Raw genomic sequence first — 23,532 nt, 5'->3', positions numbered from 1 at the left:
AAGGCCTCCAGGAGCACCTGGCGGGTGCCAAGCACTCAGCGCCCTCTGTTCTTCTTATCTTTCTTTGTGAAGGCCTCATGGGCCTCCCTTGGGTCTTGATTTGAGCTCCGTTCGGGGACCGCATTTCCCACAGTAACAGTAAAGCAGACAAATCGGAGGCAGGGACCAAAAAATGCAAAAAAAAAAAAAAAAAAAAAACTCTTATTAGAAGGGAAGGACGCTTTAAAAGTCAGAAGCCACAGGAAGTGAAACAGCGCTTCTTCAGCTTCTCCCCGGGGAGCGGTTTGTCTTGGGCTTTCCAGAGGCACCTACGGTAATTTGCGGTTCCAGTTGGTGGTAAATCCTTAAAGGACGATTGTCTTCTGGGAGCTGGTTTCCAGAAGACACACTTGAGGGAAACATCCCCCCCGGGGATGACGGGGCCCTTTGTGCCTTTTCTTTGTGTGGCCTCTCTGCCTGGTGGCGGGCAGGTCCGAGCAAGCAGGCAGTTTGTAATGTGATGTAAGGACCCAGAAGGGCCTAACCACTTTGGGGCAGGGTAAGGGCGGGGGGGGGGGGGGGGGGGGGGGAAAGGAGGAAATTACTGCAAATGGTCTTAGCAGGAGGAACCGATGATCGCAGCACGTGATTTCAGAGTCGTGGGAAGGGGCTCTGGTGCATCGGAGGCTCACCCTGGGTGGCACGTTCTTCCTCGCTTCGCACTGGCCTGGAGTCACCAAGGATGAGCTGCGGACTCTGAGCCCTGGTTCTATCATCTAAAAAAGCGAATCACAAGCTCCGGTGATTTCACCAAATTCAGCCTTCCTCTCTCCTTTCAGGGAGGGTGATGTGGGCAGGGGTGGGGGTGGTGAGGCGTTGGCAGGGAGCAAAGTTACCCGGGAAAGGAGACTCTAGGTCACCAACACTGTGGTGTCCATCAGCGCATTCTACTGTCCTGCTACTACCGACGACGTATCCTGTCACCGGGATCTATCCGCTCTGTGCCAGGTGTCCCGCCAGACCTGTGGATACCGTGACGAGTGTGGTCCAGAAGGGGATGACAAAGCCGAAACTCCCACTGAGGAGGCTGTGTCCGGGGGGTTAAGGGCGTGATTGGGAAGAGGCTCAGAGAGCCTGGGAGCCGGTGGGTATCTCTGGCTTCTAGGAAGAAGGGATTCTTGATCCGAGTCTTAATCTAGGAATAGGAATTAACCGGATAAAGAAGGAGAATGAGAGAGTAGAGCCAGGTGGAAAGCCCATCTTACATAAAGGTGGGAGATCCGAGGACCCTAAACGTCCAAAATGCCTTTCAATTGGGCCTGGGGGCAAATTTCCAGAATTACAAGCCTAATCTCTCTTTCTGGGGGTTGGGAGAGGTTGAGGGTAGAATAATGAAGGGGGAAATTTTCACTTTTTTTTTTCTTTCTGGTGAACCTATCACATCAAAACAGTGTGCGTGCGTGTGTGTGTGTCTGTGTGTGTGTGTATACAATCACAAGAGTGTAACTAACCTCTTCCAAACACTTTAGGAGCCTCATGAAACCCCCCAACTTCCTAGATCAGGATCACTTAGAGACCAATGGGTAAGCTGGTCAGGGTCTGGGGTAATGTCTGCGGCCACGTGTAGCCCCAGAGCTTCCCTTTGTGCCATGTCACTGACGTGTTTCGGCTCTCCCAGGAGGAGAGAGAGAGATGGAGATGGAGAAGGGGAGAGACAGGATCGGAGAAGAGGAAAGGTTACATGAGGGTTTGGAGGAGAGCTAAGGAGAGGGGCGTTTCACCGCACCAGGAATCCTCCCCTGGGCTCAGCTCCAGGAGCTGGATCCACGAGATCCTCCTTGTGGACACCCAGCAGGGCCCCACTACCACCAGCAGCCCGAGATGGGCTCCCGTTTGCTTCCCAGATTTTTCTGGGCCCATCTCCATCCCCCCACTAGACAGGACTCTTTCATAGGCAAGATCCAGAAACTGAAAAGCCAACCTAGGCATTCAGTGAATGTCATCCCTGAGACTGCGTGATCTTGGCGGGGGGGGCCTCCCATTGGTGAGGCTCGGGCATGACGCACGGCATCTGCGAAACTGGAGACACACTTCGTGGTACCTTACACGTTGGACACTGTAGCAGGCTAAGTGGCAGGTGTGGAGATGGGGTTGTCTGACCTATTCATGGGGTCCCGTTAGCCAGTGGCTCTCTGCACCTCCCGCGCCTGCCCCCCCATGACTCGGTAAGTCACCCAGGTTCATCCAGAGGTGAGTGGATTTCATGGTGCCCCCGTCATGTTGCAGAGTCATTTGTGTGTGAGGAGAGTCGCATGCCCAGACAGGGCAGGGCCACGATAATTAATTTCCAGCTACACATTAGGATCTCGACAGTTCTCTTGCCGGGGAAGCTGGATGCTCCGAGTTTCCCTTTCTCAGATGGAACAGGTGACCTCGTGGGGCACAGCTAACCAAGTCGCACCCCTGAAACTGCCAGTCTGGTTCCCCTTTTGGATCGTTCATAGCTGACCACGTTCACCACTGCGAAGTTGAACATCACATCAGACGAGTTCCAGAACATGCCCAGTGTGTCGGGAAGGGCAGGAAAGCAGGCCACGAGACCAAGTGTTGGGACCTTCTCGTGCCTCTTTTCTCAGGGGCAGGCGATGCAGGCACGGGAGGGGGCAGCGTGCCATGCTATCGGAGTGATAGCTGTTTAATAACTTAATAGCTTGTTTTGATCACTTATTGTCAGGAGGGTGGAGTGGTTGACAAAGTCACCGGAGGCAGGTTCTTTGGGTCGAGATCCTGACTGCCTCCTCCCAGCAGCATGACCTGCTGACCATTAGCCTCCTTGCCTTATCTGAAAAATGAGACAGAAAGGCCCCCCGTTTTTGAGGGGGTTAAATGAGGCAAGGCCCCAGGCAAGGCCCTTAGACCAGTACTCAGAACACATTAGTCATTGCTCACTATCTGTACAGAGTGAGGACTTGTGGCCAATGATAAAGGTCAGCCAGTGCAGGCCCTGTTCTCTGAAGTCGCAGGAAATCGTTACTGGAGACGTTTTCTCCTTCTCGAATGGTGCTGCAGAGACAAAAAGGAGATATTGGAGGGATGCCAAGCTTCCCACCTTCCTAGGGTGGGGGTGGGGAGTCCTTGAAAGGTAGCAGTTTGGGAAAAAAAATTGTTTGTTTTTTAAACTGAGGTATCACCTACATATGGTAAAGAAAGTGCATACGTGTGTTTACACCCATGTAACATCACCATGATCCGTGAGAGTCCCGCATGCCTCACCCCGGGCAGGAGGCCGCCCCTCCTGGGACTCTCCTCACTGACGTCGAATAATATGTATTTGTCCTTCCTGTGCATGAACTTCATAAAAATGAAGTACTTAAAAAAAGTACATAAAATGAAGTACATAAAAAAAACTTCAGTACCCGTGGTGTGCTGGCAGGTGTTCGGCAACAGGCTCTCCCACCTTGGTACCAATGGTAAAATAATAATAGTAAAGCCTGATTTGTGGTTTTTGTCAGCTTCCTCGGCCACCACCACCGCCACCGGTTGGAAGATCTCAACGCGACGTCTTTGAACACGGAGTTGAGAATGGATGCGCAGCAGGCCGCAGTTATTAGTACTCCCGTCATGCAGACGCAACCGATGTAAGTTGCCTCAAACGCATACATAGATAATAGTAAATGTGTAGTAAAAGAATTAGGAAGTGAAGGGCTTTGAAAATTTACTACCTTTGTTCTCAATTTAATTAGTAAGCTGGTAGGATCGTTCATGTACATATATTTTAATGGCCGTAGGCTTTCGTTTCCCTTGGATATATACCTAGGAATGGATTTGATTTGTCTTTAGAAGATTAGGCCAAGTAGTTTTACCACTGATTGAACCAGTTGGCCCTTCCATTTACAATGTTTGAGAGTTTCTTTGCTCTGCTTCCTTGCCAACACCTGGCATTGTCTGTCTTTAAATTTTAGCCACTCTAGAGGCACCTGGGTGGCTCGGTCAGTTGGGCAGCCGCCTTCCGCTCAGGTCATGATCCCAAGGTCCTGGGATCGAGCTCTGAGTTGGGCTTTCAGCTCAGTGCAGAGTCGGCTTCTTGCTCTCCCTCTGCCCCTACACCCTGCTCGTGCTCTCTCTCTTTCTCTCTTAAATAAATAAATAAATAAATAAATAAATAAATAAATAAATAAATCTTAAAAAAAAAAAAAACCCACAATTTTAGCCACTCTGGTAGATGTGTAGGGATTATCTCATAGTGATTTTAATTCATATTTCCCTGGTAAGTAATGATGTTGCATTCTTACTGGGTTTCGCCTATTGTCTTCCCCTCCATATCAGAGGCAGAAATTCATTTTTACGAACTGTTCCTGAGATTATTGGTGGTCTTATTCAGCTTTGCCAGAGGCCCTGGCTGCCATGCTGGAATTTAGGAGTGAGCACTGGGTACTTGTTAACACCTTGGCTGTCACCAAAGGGGCTATTTGTGTCCAGAGTGACAGATCCTTCAGGCCAAACTAGGGTGGCTTTTGAGGGCACATGAAGCCCCTCAGGGAGTGCCTCTGAAAAGCACCCCCAGGTCACAGTGCTGAGCTGGAAGGCATCAGGGATTTAGACCTGGAAGCCCTCAGGTTCAGGTTCTATTTCTGCCTTCTTCCAGCCACAGGATGTTGGGAGGCCGTATAACCTCCAAATGCTCAATTTGCTCATGGGGTAAATTGGATAAGAGCTATTGAGGAGCCCCAAAGAGACATGGAGAAAAACACCATGTAACAATGAATGGACGTCAAGTCCAACATCAGCTCTGTGGAGGTCCACAGGTGAGAGGCAGTGGTCTCCTTGGGGATGCTGGAGCTGGCTCTCAAAGCCTCCTCAGGGAACCAACACACCCTGGGAGATGCTTGACTGGGTGTATAATGAGCCCTCAACCCCTAGTTCTAAATTCTAATGTGGAAAATACCAAGGCAGGAAGAAAGTTGACTTTAGTGGTACTGCCTGGAAGCCTCAGCCTCTAGCCAAGTCCATTCAAGGGACAGGCAAAATGGCGGGAAGTCGTATAATGAGAAACCAGGACCCAGGGAGTCAAGGTGTCCACAGAGGATGGGAGTAGAGGGTGATCTGAGATTTCCTTTCTTTTCTTTTTTCTTTTTTCTTTTTTTTTTGTTATTTTTTTGTTGTTTTTTTTCTTTTCTTTTTTAAAAAGTTTTTATTTATTTATTTGACATAGAGCTTAAGTAGGGGGAGTGGCAGGCAGAAGTAGAAGGAGAAGCAGGCTCCCCGTTGAGCAGGGAGCTCCATGCGGGGCTGGATCCCAGGACCTCGGGATCATGACCTGAGCCGAAGGCAGATGCTTCACCCACTGAGCCCCCCAAGTGCCCCTGATCTGAGGTTTCCGAACACACCGCATGCACCCCACGGGAAGGTGAACAGTGGGCTGATTTTGGCAAGTGCTCAATGACAGCGGAAAGTTTGACATATTTTCGAATTCTAAAAATCATGAATCCTAATTGAAGGACATGTGAGACACGCAAGAAAGTATAAAAAAGAAAAAATATTGTCTGTAATTCTAACCCTCCATGTTGATTATTATTAGCATTGTATACGCGCATCTCTTTCCCACTTTGCATTATGATATGCCATTCATGACTCTTTAATATCAAGTTCTTAGTGGTTGCATTGCATTCCATTTCGTGGACGTATAAAAAATTTGATATATAAAAAAATCAGATAGCCGCTTGTGGATATATAAACATTTATTTAACCACAAATGGTATTCTCTAGCTGCCCTCTACTTAATATTTTCTGGATACTTTAAGTTCCACCAATCAGCCTTATTGTGCTGTAGGAAGAAGGTGCCAGAACTTGCCTAGTTATCCCTTTTCGATCATGAAATAGCCTACCACGAACGTGACTGTCGGCCTAACAGTTGTTTATGGAAAAGAAGTGACTCTGGAAGTCGACAGGGAGAAAAACAAAAGTTCCCAAGTGAGGACTCTTACATTTCTAAAATACATAATAATGTTCATTCATGATTCCTTTATCATTCATCGGATTATTTCTCATACGTTCATCATTTCACATTTTTTAGAGCCAGACATAGCTCTGTTCTTGACTTAGCTCTGCCACTTATCAGCTGGGAGACCTTAAGCCAGTGACCTGTTTTCTTGGTTTCTTTTTTCCCATCTGCAAAATGGGTTGCAATGCCTCCCAAGCTGTTTTGAGGATTTAACCCAGTAGAGTACACCAGGCACCTTTTCCTGCCTGACCCTTGAGCTGCCGCCACTCTGTGGGTCCAGGACTATGGCAGGCCCTGATGACTTGTCAATTTTGCTGAAGGGTGGTGGGAGACACAGAGAAAGCATCTGGTCACTCGTAAAATCAGAGCTAGGGGCTGAAAAACTCGGTCTTCATTCCTTCCAATGGCCTACCGTGAGTTGTGAGGCTGGCAGGTGGCTTGTCCAGAGGGTTCAGAAGGCCATGCAAATATTTCCGACTCCTCACCACGCCTGGTATGGGAGATGTCGGACAGAGTTTGAATCTCAGAGCCGCACTTAGCCAAGTGACACCTAGGATTCTTAATTTTTTCCCTGTCACTTACCCAGGGTTACGTGAGATGTCATTTCGTCTGTTATCTTTCTGATTCTTTCCAGTAGTTTCTCTAGAAGAATGAAGGAGGAAGCCCTTTTGAAGTGGTCAGCATTAATGATGTCAACTAAGTGACTTCCATGGGCCATTAGGCAGCCAGCCAGCGACATTTATGTCCTTGCTCCCAGCACGATGTGGAATATAGGGGAAGGAGGAGCCATTCTCTCCTGCTGGTCCCACAGTTCATTAATATATTGTTAACTGCAGCTCCCATCGGAGACAGACTTCTTCGAAAGATTAATGTTCTTTTCAACACGGAGGGAAAAAAGAGGGCAAAAAGCAAACCACCCAGGCCTTCCAAGAAAGACGCCAAAGAAAGGTGTGCCTTGTACTCCTCCTTGCCCTCCTGCTCCTTCTATTCCTGCCACTCTCTTCGACAAAGGATTTCTCCATTTCTACAACAAATAACATTTGATTGAATTTCCTTTGTGCCTGGATCCTTTTGACAATCCAAGGGCACTGGGGAAACTGATGCCATGCCATCCCCATTGCCTTTTGCACGATGGAGAAATATTAGCCAACCTCCTCACCTCTTTCCTCGCCCTTGGCTCTCTGCTGAGCCTGTTCCTGCCAAGATTGCAAGGCCTGGAGACCCTCTGGTCACATCTCCGTCCTCATCCTCTCCGCCATCCCCCCAGCCCCTGGAGCCTCTGATGGTTCCCTCCTTCCTGAAAAGCTCCACTCCTTAGGCTTCCTTGTCAGTGAATATTCATTCCTCCTTCTCTTGCATTTTTAGCAAATTCTCTCACCTTTGTGAATTGCTCTTTTCTCTGCCCTTTATTTCTTTGGATTTTTTTTTGTGTGTGTTGTCTTCCTTCCTTCCTTCCTTCCTTCCTTCCTTCCTTCCTTCCTTCCTTCCTTCCTTCCTTCCTTCTTTCTTTCTTTCTTTCTTTTTTCTTTCTTTCTTCTTTCTTTCTTTCTTTCTTTCTTTCTTTCTTTCTTTCTCTTTCTTTCTTTCTTTCTTTCTTCTTTCTTTCTTTCTTTCTTTCTTTTTCTTTCTTTCTTTCTTTCTTTCTTTCTTTCTTTCTTTCTTTCTTTCTTTCTTTCTTTCTTTCTTTCTTTCTTTCTTTCTTTCTTTCTTTTCTTTCTTCTTTCAGATTTTATTTATTCAGAAGAGACACACAGAGAGAGGCAGAGACACAGACAGAGGGAGAAGCAGGCTCCAGGCAGGGAGCCTGATGCGGAACTTGATCCTGGGACCCTGGGGTCACACCCTGAGCCAAAGGCAGACACTCAACCAGTGAGCCCCCCATGTGCCCCTCTGCCCATTCTTCAAATCAGTGGTTTTCCAAAAAATTTTTTTTTTGCAGTGAAATCTTTTTTTTTTTAACCAGATGAAACTTTATGTACCTCCTATCCCACTGTAAAAGACCCAGAAAACCCCAGCTGCTGAGTTTGAGCTGGGAGGGGCTGGTGGTACAGGGAAGCACTTTCCCCTCCCTGGCTCCTCTCCCAGAAGCTGGGAGGCACCTCTCCGGATCCCGAGCTCTGAGAAGCCACCTCCGCTGTTGAGGTTCTACGCGGCCTCTGACTCGGCCTCCTCGTGTCTGCCTCCACCACCCTCCCCGGATGACCTCGTTCTTCCTGGAAGTAACAGTTCCTCTCTTTCCTCCAAATGCGGGGTGGGAGGGCGGTAAGCAACACCCTCATTCTTCCCTCAGTGCTTCCTTCAAGCTGATTGGGAAATGAGGCCCAGGAGACAGGAGAGTAGAGTCAGCCTTACTGCTGCCCGGGCCGCTGGACATGTAGCCAGGTGGGCTGCTGTGCTTCCAGAGCTCCGCGCCGGCCCGATGCTGTGCAGCCTCCGCCAGCATTTCCGTCGGGCTGGCGAGCAGTCCAGAAAGCGTGTTTCCTCCAGTGGGGCTCCCCCACCAGAGAAGCTGGGTGGGTGATGACTTCCCCAGAGCACCCACCAGTGTGCTCCTCCGGGGTGCGGGAGCTCAGTGGCTGCACGTCTGCCTCTGGCTCAGAGCAGTGACCCTGAGGTCCTGGGATCGAGTCCCGCATCGGGCTCCCTGCAAGGAGCCTGCTTCTCCCTCTGCCTGTGTCTCTGCCTCTCTCTCTCCATGTCTCTCATGGAGAAATACATAAGATCTTAAAAAAAAAAAAAGTCAACTCGTGTTCCTCCCATGGGGAAGAAGCAGGAAGGGGTGAGGACGGAGACCAGGACTCTTGCCCCCCATCCCAGGGTGGTTCCATTGCTTGAGGTGCATTGTAATGGTTGGGGTGCTAAGGCATTTCGTGGTGGGGCCAGGGGTGCCAGGCATCACAACGTGTGGAACGATCCTGTGCATCGAAGACCCCAAGTCCTGCACTAGCGTCGAGTGTCCACCGCGCATTAGTATGGGTGACTGATGCTTCTCACTACCTGCGACTAGAACAGAGCCCTGTTTTTACATCATCAAAGCACTTTTTGCGATCTGTCTTTATTTATGTATTTATGTATTTATTTATGTATTCATTTATTTATTTTATTGGAGGTGGCCCAGTGCTGACAAACATTTTACACTAAATTTTCTAAGGAAGCACATGCTATGAGAATTGAGGGCTGATGACAAGTTGGTGGATTGAGGACTCATCTGAGGATTGTTAATATTTCAGAAAACTATGTCACTGATGGTAACGCTGCCTGCGGTATTTTCATCGCCGTCCACTCCAACGTTGTCATTGTCATGGTCACCACGGTATCGCTAGTCTCTGTAGCTGTTGCATTCACCGTGTTTCCACATGTGGGTACAGACGTCTGGCTCCTTTACACTGGTGTCTCAGTATGTACAAGACTGAAATGCATCTTATTCAAAATTACCTTCTTTTTCTCTCTTACATTACAGTGAGGCTAGAATCATCATTTTAAAAAATATCTGTTTTTTTCTGGATTGCCCGGCTGGCTCAGTTGGTAGAGCATGGGACTCTTGATCTCGGGGTTATGAGTTCAAGCCCCACGTTGGGTGTAGTGATCATTTAAAAATAAAATCTTGGGCAGCCCCGGTGGCGCAGCAGTTTAGCGCCGCCTGCAGCCTGGGGTGTGATCCTGGAGACCGGGATCGAGTCCCACGTCGGGCTCCCTGCATGGAGCCTGCTTCTCCCTCTGCCTGTGTCTCTGCCTCTCTCTCTCTCTCTCTGTCTCTCTCATAAATAAATAAATAAAAATCTTAAAAAAAATTAATAATAAAAAAAAATAAAATAAAAATAAAATCTTTAAAACATTTTTTCCCTTAGGTTGTATTTGACTGTATATCCCATTTCATGATAGCAAAGGTGGTGCTGCAGAAATACTCCTTCTAAAAGTGAGGCATGCGTCTGATACTGTCCTAGTGGAGGATGCTCATGAAAACACAGTGTTGAAAAATGGAGTCTGTTCCTACAGGGAGATTTTTTTAAAATTCGGATTCCTGGGCCCCATCCCAGGCCTGCTGGATTGAAGCCCTCAGGGGAAAGGCCAAGTTTCTTCCAGTGAGTACAGGTCCCTGTATAATGTGGTTTCTGCCTACTTCTTCACCATGCTATGGTCCAGGCTGCTCAGATGCAGACAGTTTCCAGAAGGTACCATGCCAGGCTCCGCCCCCCTCCCTATGCCTCCCTTACTTCTCCAGAACCTTCCCTGACACCCCTCCGAGCAAACAGGGCGTTGCTCATTCCGAACTGGAGTCTCTGCTTGTTTGCAGCCTCTGCCTCCAGACCTTCCGTTCTGACAGGGTGAAGGTCATATACTCTTGGTCTTTGTAGTCCTGTGCCCAGCCCAGGTATGAACATTCGGGAAGCATCTCTCTCCTTGATGCCCTGGACAAGGATTTGGGTACACATCTTCACACTAAAATACACAGTTTATTTGAAAAGCTATAAATCTCCCTCCATCAGGCATCATGGGGACAAGAGGTGGGATCGCCCATCAAACCTCAGGCGAGACAAAGGTCTCAGGGCGAAGGAAATGTTTCCTCCCGAGATTATTTTGGGAGACAGTGTCTTTTCTTCTTTAGTGTCTCTGCCAGAAAATCAATTGTTAAATTATTCATCGAGTCAAATCAGGTCCTTTTGAGAGCAATCTTCATGGCATGTAAAGCTTTATCAAAGTTGACATTATTCCTGATATCAGAGCAGATTAGTTTTTATAATTTAAAACTTAAGGGGCACTTGAGCGGCTCAGTTGGGTAAACATCTGCCTTCGGGTCAGGTCATAATCCCGGGGTCCTGGGATCGAGTCCGGTGTTAGGCTCTCTGTTCAGTGGGAAGCCTGCTTCTCCCTCTGCCCCCTGCTTATGCTCTCTCTCTCTCTCTCTCAAATAAGTAAATAAAATCTTAACAAAATGCTTAATCTGTCCACAAAAATACAATGATGAGGAAGGTATCACCGCTTTCTGGATACCAAGGTAATCAAAGGCCTCAATGGGCTGTATTCTCTCATCACCTTATCAAGTGAATCAAACTGGAAAGCAATAAAAAGGGACACATGAGTTAGTGTTCCTTTTGGTTTACATTTCTAATCCTTTAATTGCCAGCAGCTTAACTGCTTCTCCTGACTTCCTGCTGCATGACAGGGAAGGACACTGGAAGGGACCTGAGAGGTAGGTTATCCTTACTAGAAAGTCAGAGCAGGTGTGTTCAAGGGCACGAAGGTGAAGCTGGTACACCTGAGTTCTGACCTTAAGACATTGAGGGGCCCCTCCAAGGCACTTCTCTGAACTCATTTTCTTCACGGTAAGATAGGAGTGAAGGTGCCCACTTGGCAGACTCGTAAGGACTGAATGAGTGATGAGTGAATGTCCCCTGAAAGCAAGGCGATAGCAACAAAAGTTAGCCGCTTCCGGTGGGGACATAGGCCGCTGTGAGTTCTTTCTCCTGCTCTGGAAGCATAATCATCTCCGGCCCAAGACCACAGAACATCTCATTTCTCCATCTAATTAGATCTCTTGGTTAGACTTTGAGTCCTCCTCAGAAAGTCTCTAGGGTGGTAACTGCATATTTATCCCAGTGGGATTGGAGAGATTTGGATGTTTAACAAGAACCATGCAAATGGCTTAAAGGGTGGCAGGCCGGGGTGAGATTTTCGTCACCAAGACTTGCAGTGTTGGAGGAAACTAAGCCTCATCTTTTGACAAAGATCCCAATTCTCTTTATGGAGAGAACCTGACTCCACAATTTGCCAGGCCTCAAAACACTCTGTTAGCTTTTCAGTTGGCTAGGCCCAGCTCAGCTCATGAGTTACCTGGTGTCACAGACCAGGACATCAGGCCTTCCTGTGGATACTAAGCAACCTGAGGACAGGATTGCGTCTGTCTCTATACTTCAGTGTCCCCTAAAGACAGGTGCCTGGTGCCTCATAGGTGTTCAAAATATGGTTGTCCCATGAATAAGTCAATATATCTCACCCATTCATGGAATTATAGTATTGAAATGGACTTGCTCATTGGGCCACATCATCAGTGGTTTTATATCAGCCAAGGCCTTCCGTAGCCCAAAAAATTTTCATATCTTGGGACGCCCGGGTGGCTCAGCTGTTGAGCGTCTGTCTTTGGCTCAGGGTGTCATCCTGGGAAACCGGGATCGAGTCTCACATCAGGATCCTTGCATGGAGCCTGCTTCTCCCTCTGCCTCTGTCTCTGCCTCTCTCGCTGTGTCTCTCAGGAATAAATAAATAAAATCTTAAAAAAAAAAAAGTAAAACAATTTTTCATGTCTTAACCCAATGACGGTTAGTAAAAACAACTGTCTTTTGGTGGCCATGTCCATCCAGAAACCAGTTCACGTTTGCCTTGGTCTATCTCACAGGTCACCCTTGATGAGACAGCTAGAGGAGATGTGGGAAAATTTGTGCCGGTGAGAAAGTCAATTAGAGCCCCGGTGAAAAGAATTTAATGACGGGCAATCATTCTGAGGTCTGAGGGCAAAGTCTCACGCCTCTTCCGTCCTCAAGCCAACGCTTGCTTTTCCAACCTTCTCAATGCTTTTGTAATGAGTTTTTGTTGTTCTTAATGCAGAGATTCCTAGTGAAATACGGACCATTCAGGGAAATGTTTAAAGCATTTACTTTAGTAAATGAGAAAATCTGAGAAATGTCTCTATTTGTGTTAATTTTACCAGATTTATACCTTGGGAAGACATTGGGTGCAATTGGAATAGTTAGGGAATCAAATATATAGGGGCCGGAACAACCTTATCATTATTGCCGGCTCTAAATTACTGTGGCTGTTTTCCATTGAAATACTATAGGAAAATCTCAATTAGCTGGATGTCAGCCTTCTGGGGACTTCGAGCAATTTGGTAAAACACGACGCAACGCAATGATAAAACTTAACCAAATTCCCATGGTGGTAGGTAGGTATGCTGTGGGCTCAGGGCACGTTTGCTCTACATTTTGCATATTACTATCCTTGATATTTACTTACAGCATTAAATAAAGAGATGTTTGATGGACCAGGATGGTCTTGAGGCTCTGCAACTTCTGTGATGGTGGAAATGTTCTAAAACTGTGCTTTCCAATACAATAGCACCAACTGAGCATTTGAGATGTGGCTAGTGTGGCTGAGGAAATGAATTTTTATTTATTTTAAATTTTTTTCTTGCTATTTTATTTTATTTATTTTTAATAAATTTATTTTTATTGGTGTTCAATTTGTCAACATATAGAATAATACCCAGTGCTCATCCCATTAAGTGCCCACCTCAGTGCCCATTACCCAGTCACCCCAGGCCCCCACCCACCTCCCCTTCCAGCACCCCTAGTTCGTTTCCCAGAGTTAGGAGTCTTTCATGTTCTGTCTCCTTTTCTGATAGGAAGTGAATTTTTAATTAAATTATATTAAGATTTGAATGTAGGTGTAATTTAATGATTAGAAAGCCCAATTCTGGGGCGCCCGAGTGGTGCAGCTGGTTAAACATCTGACTCTTGATTTTGGCTCAGGTCGTGATCTCAGGGTTGTGGGATCAGGCCCCGAGTAGGGCTCTGTGCTGGGTGTGGAGCCTGCTTGTTTCTCTCTCCCTCTGCCCCTGCCCCTCCCCAACTCTCTCTTTCTCTCTCTCTAAAATAAATAAATCTTTTTAAAAAGCCTGATTCTATGATATTTTGAATCAAAAATACTTTTTTTATTAGGACACATTTCAAACATTCAGAAAAGGACAGAGAGTATTATAAACCACCAACTAGATTGGGGGCACCTGGGTGGCTCAGTTGGTTGAGTGGTGCCTTTAGCTCGAGTCATGATCTCAGGGTCCTGGGATCGAGTCCTGCATGGGGCTGCCTGCTCATTGGGGAGTCTGCTTCTCCCTCTCTCTGCCCCTCCTCTCTGCTTGTTTGTCTCTTTCTCTCTTTCAAATAAATAAAATCTTTGAAAGAATAAAGCACCAACTAGATTAAATACACAGGTAACTTTCTGCTGTATTTGCTTCAGATAATTGTAAAGAAACAAGATACTAAAGACACAGTTATGGATTTTTCCCTCCCTTTCTTCCTCCTTCCATTCCCAGAAGCATGTGTATCCTTCCCATCTATGTTTTTGTAGTTTCACTCTATAAACAATATGTACCATTGTTTGAGTGTTTAAACAAATTAAACAAATGGCATCATACTATATATATCATTCTGAAACTTGCCTTTTTTTTTTACTTATTAATATATGTTGGGCCCTATCCACATTGATACATAGAAATCAATTTTATACATAAGTCCATTTTATTTGTTTTAAACTCTTCTAGAGAGTTCCAACTTATAAATATACTGCAATGTATTGATCTAGTCTCCTAAGGATGGTAAATTTGGGTTGCTTCTAATTCTTTTTTGTTGCAAATAATACTGCAGTGAGCCTCCTAGTATATTTTTTTCCTGGGTCTGTGTGGGAGGGTTTCTCTATGGTTATTTATATTTCTTATGATTACTGATATGTGTGAATTTGTTTATACTAGATTGTTATTTTTTCTATTTGCCATGATTTTTCTTTGCTTCTCCATCTACCTCTTTCCCTTCACGTGTTTGGAAGCTACACATTCGATTTCTATTCATTTCATGGTTAATAGCACATGTGGTTAAAAGTTTGGATCTAATCAATAGCCCTATCATTTTCTTAAACAATACAAGGAAATAAGAGTACTTTAACTCCTAATACCCTCTCCAAACTTCTATATTATTGTTGGGTAATATTTTGACTCTTCCTTTAAAAAGTAAAACCTCTCAGTTGGTCATCATCATTGTTACTGAGATTTTACATTCAGTGTTATTTAGATTTATCAACTTTTTCATCAATTTCTTGGCTTACCATTGCTTTTTGAATCCTACCCCTTTCTTCCGGGTTGAGTTTCTTTCTTTCTTTCTTTCTTTCTTTCTTTCTTTCTTTCTTTCTTTCTTTCTTTCTTTCTTTCTTTCTTTCTTTCTCTTTCTTTCTTTCTTTCTTTTTTTTTTGAGTTTCTTTCTTGTTGAGATATCACCTTTGGTATTACTTTTAGTAAGGGAATGTTATAGTAAATTATCTCAGACTTCTATGTCCAAAAAACCTTTGCCTATTCACCCCTGCATCCTGCTTTGGCCTGGACCTCCAGTAGTATCTCCTGGGGTCTCTCTCCCTTCTCTGGGACTCCTATTAAATGTATGCTGGATATTTTCTTTTGATGTTATGCATCTCTTAATTGTTTTCATATTTCCTACCTCCCAGTTGTGAGCTACATTCTGGATGATTTTCTCAAATCTACCATTCAGTTCATTAGTTCCCTTTTCACATGTGGGTCCACTGAATTTTTAATTTTAATGACTCTACTTTTATTTCTAGAAGTTCAGTTGAACTCGTTTTAAAAATTTTATAGTCCCTCCCTTAGTATTGTGTTCTCTCATTTTATTTTCTTTCTTACTCTAATGCATTTTATTTCTTTACATTATTGCATATTCAAATTACATGATTTTAAGGCCTCTTTAAGGCTGCTTTATATGCATAGCTCTTGGTTTGGAATTTTGTTGCATTTGTCATGTTTGCTGATTTTTCTCTTGCAGCAATTATTTACTTCATGAGATCGTTAATTGTTTTTATTGTGAGCTCATCTTCAGTGGGAATGGTTTCTAATGAAATACATGTACTTGATCAGAATTCTGTAGATTCCAGGCCTGTTTTATGTAAGCTTGTCAGAATGAGTTCTTGTGCTTCATCGGTAGTGCAGATTCTGATCAGGGGCTTATGCATGATGCAGATTGAAGTTCTGCTTTCTTTTGAGTGTTTTTTTTTACCTTCCTTGGTCCTGAAAGATGGTCAACTTCCTTTTTGTATCACTGGCCAATGAATGGACTTCTGCTGCCTGTGTCAGAGACAGAAAACTTTGTGACTCTCAACTTCTGGCAAGAGAGGGCTCAGTTTCAGCTTCCAATCTCTCATGGGCTGAGATTCTGGTTAGTTGTTTCCAACCAGTCTCTGCAACCTTGTTCCAATACCCACGTGGACTCTTTCCTTTTAGCTCCTATGGCTGGTTCCCAGAGCCTGGGGAGATTCTCTTGTTTTCAAGCTTGGTCAAGTATTTAAACATTGGGGGGAAGGGTTTAAATTTTGTCCATCATTTGTATGTGATGGAAATAGAAGGGTCTATCAGTCTGCAAGATGAATTGGAAATATAGTAATCAACTATTCCAAATTTGTTCGTAGAGTATTCCTTGTCCTTTTTGAGTCTTGAGGTCTTATAATTGTGGATAAGAATAATATCAGCAGCTATTTAACAGGATAGTTGTCAAGGTCAAGGAAAGAAGATAATGGAAGTGTTACTTAGATGTCAGCTAGGGTCTTGCTGCCCTCTTTTTTTTAATTTGTAAAAAATTTAAAAATTAACTAATTAACATATACCATATTATTAGTTTCAGAGGTAGAGTTTAGTGTGCCCTCTTAAGTTTTGAGAGAATGTCCTCAAATTCTCTTTCATATGAGGTGAATGGGGTGGTAGTGGCACTTTACATTCTTCCACTCACTTCTGCTTCTGAATTTTAGCATGTGGCAAATTTGCTCAATTTAGGAGTTGCTTCTGTATCCTGAACATGCGATTCCTCTCCAACACAGTGTTATTTCATATGAGAAAATTTGACAGATACCAAATAAAGCCATAAGCCACTTGTAAGGCACTGTGTGCCCCATACCAGATATAAGGAAGAACATCGTTAAACTAAAGACTGAAGAACCCCTTGGTCACTTCACCATCTTGAGATCATCCACCTGCCCTGTGGACCAGTGTTCCTCTCTTCCCCTCCCGCCTCTCTTCCTTACCCTCTATCTCCACGATGACTTTAGAAACCCATATTCTTCTCAGTCCATGAAGCAGAGCATTTGAGCACCAAATTTACTTCCACTCATTTTGCATAATTGAACTAAGGTGCTCAGCAGAATAGGGCTCTCCAGATAAGAGACTCCCTCTCCATGGACGGAAGTTGTTAAATAGCAAGTTTTCCGTTCCTTTATATCTGTAAAGCCCACAGCACAGTGACTAGCACATAATAAACACTCACCAAGTGTTAGCTTTCACAATTTCCACTTCTAAAGACTGTGATTCTCAATTAGATGTAATGACCGGCGAAGCAGAATTGATTTCAAAGGGGAAGTGTTGAGACAAAACACCGATGGCTCCAATGTTCAATTAAAGTTATTTGTGAGCTCCTTGCATGCCTGTTCCATTGCTGGTGCATATGAATGAGAAAATCTGAGATGGCTGGGTACAAGTCAGGTATGATCATTTTGAACAGCGAAAGAAGATAAAAACCAAAACCATGGCCTACAAAGGGGCTCTTCATTCAGAGCCAGGGAAATTCAGAATAAAACCACAAGATGATACCATTTTACTATCACTAGAATGGTGAAAATTCTGACAAGAGTCTGATCACACCAAGCACTGGCAAGGATGCAGAATAACCAGTGACCGCCCCCTCCCCCTTGCTGTAAGCTCTGGTTTCTGTTTGTATTTTTTCAAAAATTACTCTGAGTACTTTTGCTGGGATCTGTTTTGAGCTTCATCTTTTGTCTTCTGTCCTATGGACAGTTTCAAGGGTCAAAGGCATCATTTCTTACTTAAATCTCTCCACGTATCCCTTCCAGAAAGAGAATCCTCTTCTCTGTAGAGAGCCCATTCCCTTTTTTTCTTTAAAAAAACTTTATTTATTCATGAGAGATGCAGAGGGAGAGGCAGAGACATAGGCAGAGGGAGAAGCAGGCTCCCTGCGGGGACCCGGTTGTGGGACTTGATCCTAGGACCCCAGGATCACAACCTGGGCCAAAGGCAGACACTCAACCACTGAGCTACCCAGGCGCCCCAAGGAATGAATAATCTTGGGGTAAAGGAACACTTGAAGTCCTATTTAGTTATTTCATCAATTTGTATTGGTTCCTTTCAGTGAGCATGAGTCACCACACAGAGCACAGATGTAAGACTCCAGTGGACAGAGGCTTGAATTTTGGCTCTGTGACTCTGTGGACTCAAGCAGCTTCACTTAATCTTCTGCAAAAAAGATAAAATAATACCCATTTCTAGAAAACACAAGTTCGCATCTTTGTGACTTACAAGCTTTCTTTACATAGAACTCGTCTATTTTTTAAGTTGTTAATATCCTAGGTGTGCTGTACTTTTCATTGAAAGGGAAAATTCTGAAAGCTCCCAGTGAGAAAAGGCAAATGGCTTCCTGAGAAGTCTAGAGTTCAAGTTCACCACTGGTGGAGTGGCCCCACAGTGTTACCTGTGTTTCCCGTCCTCTGTCTTTCCTGGGTGTCATCTTTAGCGGGTGGCTTTTGTCCTCATGCTTATCATCCCCTTGTGCTTGCTGTCTCCCCTCCAGCTGTGGGGCCATGTAAGGAAGAAGGAGCGCACTCGTGAGCACTTTTATACTTTGGACTATTCCTCTACAGCATCATTTAAAATGCCTGCCTTGGAACAGGTGTGCCAAAATTTATTTACCTCTTCCCCCATTGGTGCATGTGTTTATTAATTATAATTAATATTATATTTATATATAAATATAATATATTTATATTGATTTTATTAATTATATTTCTTATTTATATATTTCTATAACATAAATTATCTATATTTCTATAATATAAAGACATACCATATAAAGACATACTATATATTATATATTTATATGTGACATATGTACACATATATGCATATATTTATTACTACCAATAACATATAATTACCCATGATGACATATATTATTACAGTATATATACATTAACAATACTGCAGTGGGGCAGCCCTGGTGGCACAGAGGTTTAGCGCCGCCTGCAGCCTGGGGTGTGATCCTGGAGACCCAGGATCAAGTCCCAAGTCAGGCTTCCTGCATAGACCCCGCTTCTCCCTCTGCCTGTGCCCTCTCTCTCTCTCTCTCTGAATAAATAAATAAATCTTTAAAAACAACAAACAAACAAAAAACAATACTGCAGTGGACACCTTTGCAGTGAAATCTTTGCACTTATCCCAAGTTATTTTCTTAGGATGAATTCCTAGGAGAAATGTCTTTGAGTCGGAGCATATGGCTATTTCTAAGACTTTTGATGTGTTTTGCCAAATTGCTCATGGGAAATGTAGTGGTTTCTCGTCCATCATAACACTAGCCACTGTCAACTTTATTAAATTTCATTTATTCATTTAATAAATGAAAAGTCATATTTTATTATTCTAATTTCTTTGGGGATTAGTAGGTCAATCATTTTTTTTACATCTTTTTGTTCAGTTTTTGATATTTTTTAAAGGTCTGTGAGATAGCTTAAAGGCTTACTTTTATCCTTCTAGCTCCAGTAAATCATCTGAGAAAAAGAAGTAATATATACTATATATTACACACTGACACCGATTCTTAGTGCTGTACTGCAAAATAACTTATCTGTGTTGCAGGTCTTTAAAATCTTGCTTTATGTTTGTTAATGTCTTTGGTTAACACCTATATCATTTTAGTGGATTAAGATTAGGTCAGTCTCAACGATAAACATAAAATAATAATAGCCTACTAAAGTCATAATGTTTTCTGCTTACCCAGTTTGTTTCTTGGGAGATCAAAGAACTGTGATAATATTTTAATGAATCATCTTTGCTACCCCACCTGTTATTCCATTGAATGGGTGTTCATACTTACATCACAAAATTATCCCTTGTGTATCTGAAGTTAGAATTTAACTGGGAGCTCTGATTTGTTTTTTTTTTTTTTTTTTTTCTCTGAATCTGGCAGCCCTGCGTGAGGAGGGTCCAGAATTTGAGATCCTGGTGGGGAGGTCTGTAGGGGCTGACACAAAGTAGAGGTTGGGAGCCGATGTCCAGGAGATGAAGCTCCCAGCCGCTTTCCCTCTCGCATCCACCAGGCTGCCAGTTACGGGTCCAAGCCCTCCTCTATGTCTGGGATTCAGTCCGGGGCCCCTGAGCTGGCATGTTCCACCCACAGAGAGATTCCATCTGCCTTGGCATGAAGATGGAGGCAGACAATCTTGACTTCAGATCCCATCCCTTCTTTAACTGACTTTGGGATTTGCGGCAAGTTGCTTAAGTTCTTTGAACCTCTGTTTGCAGGGAGAAGGAGGGCGAGGAGGGAGGAGGGGCAAGCAGAAATATTGATGACTGGGGGAACCATTACACCAGGCCTGAATGTTAACTCCGGACTCCTGTTGAGTGATTTCCTGTAACAGGACAAAAATAGACCCAGACTCAAAGGTCATCATAAGGTTTGCATGAGATGATGCTCAAAGGGCACTTAGGAGAGTCTTGAGTATCTTGCAAGCAGCCAAGACATGAGTCTGAACCTTGAGGCATCAGGGATTCATGGAGGTAGGGTGGCTACTCTCGGGGTTCACCTGAGAGGCCCTGGAAGGAGCGACAACAACAACAAAGCGAGGCGAGAGCGCAGGCCCGAGAGCCCGGGAATCCTAGTGTTTGGTGGCACAAGGTTTGGAAGCCTTCAAAGGGAAGTTATCTCTGTTTTTTTTCTATACGTGTTTTCCTCTGGGAATGACAGGAATTCCACAGAGGTGATGTGGAAGCAGCTGGAAAGCCAGAAGCCTCAGTGGTACAAAGCAGAGGCCCAGCCTGGTGCAAAGCCAGCCGCCTCCCCTGGTTTCCCAATAACACGACCAGAGGCTTGAGTTGACTGGGACATCCACGTGCTTTGGTGCAGAGGCAAACAACACCCTTGACCAAGGCTTTTATAGGTCTCCCAGAGCCTCAACAACTTCCTCATGATTCAAGATCTTATTGAAAAGCTAAAGAGTTACCTATTTGTAAATATTTTCAAGGGCAGGTGTAGGTGGCCCAGCCAACCCCTTCCCTCTGCCTCCCGGGGCTCGGGCCAACTGCTCAAGTGCCTTCCAAATTGCTCAAGAAGGGGCTTGTTGATGGTTAAGTGGGGAATGAACTGAAGGGGCCAGGGCGGCAATCAGGGCTTCCAGCTGCTCGGGGGCCTGTCGCTGTCGGGAGGGACAGGTGGCGCCTCCTCCTCTGGGTCGTGACCCACGCAGTCATCGTGCACCCTGACAGGCACGGTCTAGTAGGAGCTGTCTCCGGCTGCCTCTAGATTAGGGTGTGGGCAACACACCCTCTGCTTTTTCCTTGAGGGTATGACCTTGACGCAGGAAACTGTTAGGATAGACTGGTTTCAGGGAATGGGACGCATCCCAGCCAACTTCTTTCTGGACGGCTGACCCAAGTAGAGGCAGGCATTTGTAAGGAGCAGAGAGGACAATGCCTGGAAGCAGGCAGCGTTGGGGGTCTCAGGCAGTGTTCCCCAATGTGTGGGCTTTTGTGTTCTACCTTAGTGATTTTTTTGCCGAATCTCTTTCGTGCCTCGGCTGTTGTTTACTGCATCTTTCTAACAATTGACTCTCTCGTTTTACTTTCATATCATTTCTATCTTCAACTTCAGTAGTGACATCATCGAAATTATGGGCAAGGTGCATGCATGGTTTCTTTCTAGGATCCACTTTTTTTATACATGCACACTATGAACTTTAAAAACTGTATCAGTATGACCTTTAAAATCATCCCATGCTAAGATTTTTTTTTGAGCGTTAGGGGCCAGGAACTGTGCCAGTCCCTTCGGGGGTTTGAATTTGTTTGACCATCATGGGGAGGTGCGGGGGGCAGGAGGAGAACAGCACGAGTGACTCCTGTCACTGTGTGAGGATGAGCTGGCTGGCTCAGGCAGTGCTCGGAACTGTGTCTGTGGGGGAGAGGGCAGGTGTTGATTGTTGGCCCATGGTATTAGCATTCTGTCCATTTTGCAGGTGGGAAAAAGAAGGCAGGTGTAGGGATGTTAGCTTGCACGTCAGGACCTGAGCTGCTGGAAGGCTAAGCCGGGACTCAAACCCAGACACTGGGTCCAGAGCCCAGGCCACCTTCCATGAAGCACCCCTGAGGGACTGGGGCCCAACCCCCCCAGAATGGGTGCTGGCTGGCGGTCCCCCGGATGCAAAGGAGTGGGGCATGGTGCCCACTTCCCTGGCCAGCGAAAGAAAGGCGAGGTAGGTTTGTTGGAGGAGCCAGGTACTGCCCAGAGACGCCAGGACCACGGCTGCTAAGCTGGCCGGTGGCACCTGGGCAGGGACAGCCCGGGAGGATGTCGTGCAGCACTGAGAGCAAGCCTTGGCCATTTGGGACCCGGTCTCTGGAGAACCCATTTCCCTTCACCGTGCCTGTAGTTCAGAACCAACTGCTCCAGCTGTGAGCAAAGGCATCGCCCAGGAGTAAATTGCTTACAAATATTCTGCGTGCCTGACCTGAGGGAGGCGGGATGGACTCTGTGCATCCGACCTGCTCCAGGAGTGTGTCCGGCCAGACTGTCTGCAGGAGGTTGCAAATGCTTTTGGCATTTTCGATCTTTTGGAGAATAATCTGTTTCGGGCCACCCCAGAGGCCTTCATTTACATAGGAACAGGTTGATTTGGTCAATAACACAGTCCCACGGCTTCTTTATAGCAGACCCCTCCGGGACCTCACCCCGACATTGGAGCCCAGTGTCAGCGACTCTGGGAGCCCGAAGGTGCCTCCCTGTGGGCATCGTGTGGTCAGAATCGGAGCTTTCCATCCATTCAGGTTTCCAGGTAGCGCCTAAATAATGTGCTGCCTACGCTACGTGCATTTGTCAAATATTCAGGAAACGCTTTGGCTGTCAGAAACCCTGCCACCTCTCCTCTGCCTTTCAGAGAAGAGCATTAATTATAAAACTTCATTTAGAACATGTTTCTCATACAGATTCAGCCCAACACACTGAATGAGTTTTATCATTGACTGGCTCCAGGCAGAGCTGTGACGTGGGCGAAGTTCATGAGAATCTCTCTCCTCCTCACCCCACTTCCCTTCCAGAATCTTACCGAAGACTGTTGCCCCGTGGCTGGTACCTACCGCCTGTGCCTCCCCCAGGGGCTACTAAAAGTAGCCGACTCTACACCAGGGACCTTACAGAAACCATTCTAGTTCTTGCCAGAGACCCTACAATGAGGGGACTGTCAACCCCATTTTATAGATTAGGAGCTGAGGCCCACCGTCACCCGGCCAACAGGCTGAGCCCAGTTCTGAATATGCATCTGGCCCAGAAGGGCCCGCTCTTGCCTTCAGGTGGTTCCACCTTTCAGGATAAGGTTGCCAAGCTTAACTTGTGAATTTGTGAGGAGTCCCCTGACTCCTGCTCCTGCCCACCAGCTAGCCTGCCGTACAGTCTTGGGTGAGTTTCCACCTTGCTCGGAACCTCAGTGTCGTAGTGTGTTTGGATTCTTATAATAGAATACCACGGACTGGGTGGTTGAACAATGAGCACTTATTTCTCACAGTTCTGGAGGCTGGGAGTCTGAGATCAGGGTGCTAGCCCGGCCGAGTGCTTGGTGAAGACCCTCTTGCTGGTTTCTAGACACCTGTCTCAGGACATCCTTGTGCTAGAGTGAAAGATCATCTCTCATGTCTTTCCTTCCTTCCTTCCTTCCTTCCTTCCTTCCTTCCTTCCTTC

General features: G+C 45.5%; 2 long non-coding RNA genes across 3 annotated transcripts; one reads left to right on the top strand and one right to left on the bottom strand.

Annotated features, from left to right (window-relative positions):
• The first annotated feature begins 241 nt into the window (after positions 1 to 241).
• LOC118354320 (uncharacterized) lies at positions 242 to 7,499 on the top strand. Its single transcript, XR_004814667.2, has 3 exons — positions 242 to 313; positions 603 to 3,617; positions 6,615 to 7,499. It is a non-coding gene; the product is annotated as an uncharacterized LOC118354320 (long non-coding RNA).
• Positions 2,049 to 23,276, bottom strand: LOC112653791 (uncharacterized). Of its 2 annotated transcripts, XR_007409990.1 has the most exons (5): positions 22,310 to 23,276; positions 18,286 to 18,384; positions 12,992 to 13,127; positions 2,929 to 3,042; positions 2,049 to 2,821 (listed from the first exon to the last, which is right to left on the bottom strand). It is a non-coding gene; the product is annotated as an uncharacterized LOC112653791 (long non-coding RNA). The 2 variants fall into 2 exon arrangements; XR_003132534.3 differs by having other exon boundaries at positions 2,049 to 3,042.
• Between the last annotated feature and the right edge of the window lie 256 nt (positions 23,277 to 23,532).

The sequence above is a fragment of the Canis lupus genome, chromosome 3, assembly GCF_003254725.2.
Source record: "Canis lupus dingo isolate Sandy chromosome 3, ASM325472v2, whole genome shotgun sequence".
NCBI classification, from domain to species: domain Eukaryota; kingdom Metazoa; phylum Chordata; class Mammalia; order Carnivora; family Canidae; genus Canis; species Canis lupus.
This window is presented reverse-complemented; position numbering and strand designations above follow the sequence as displayed.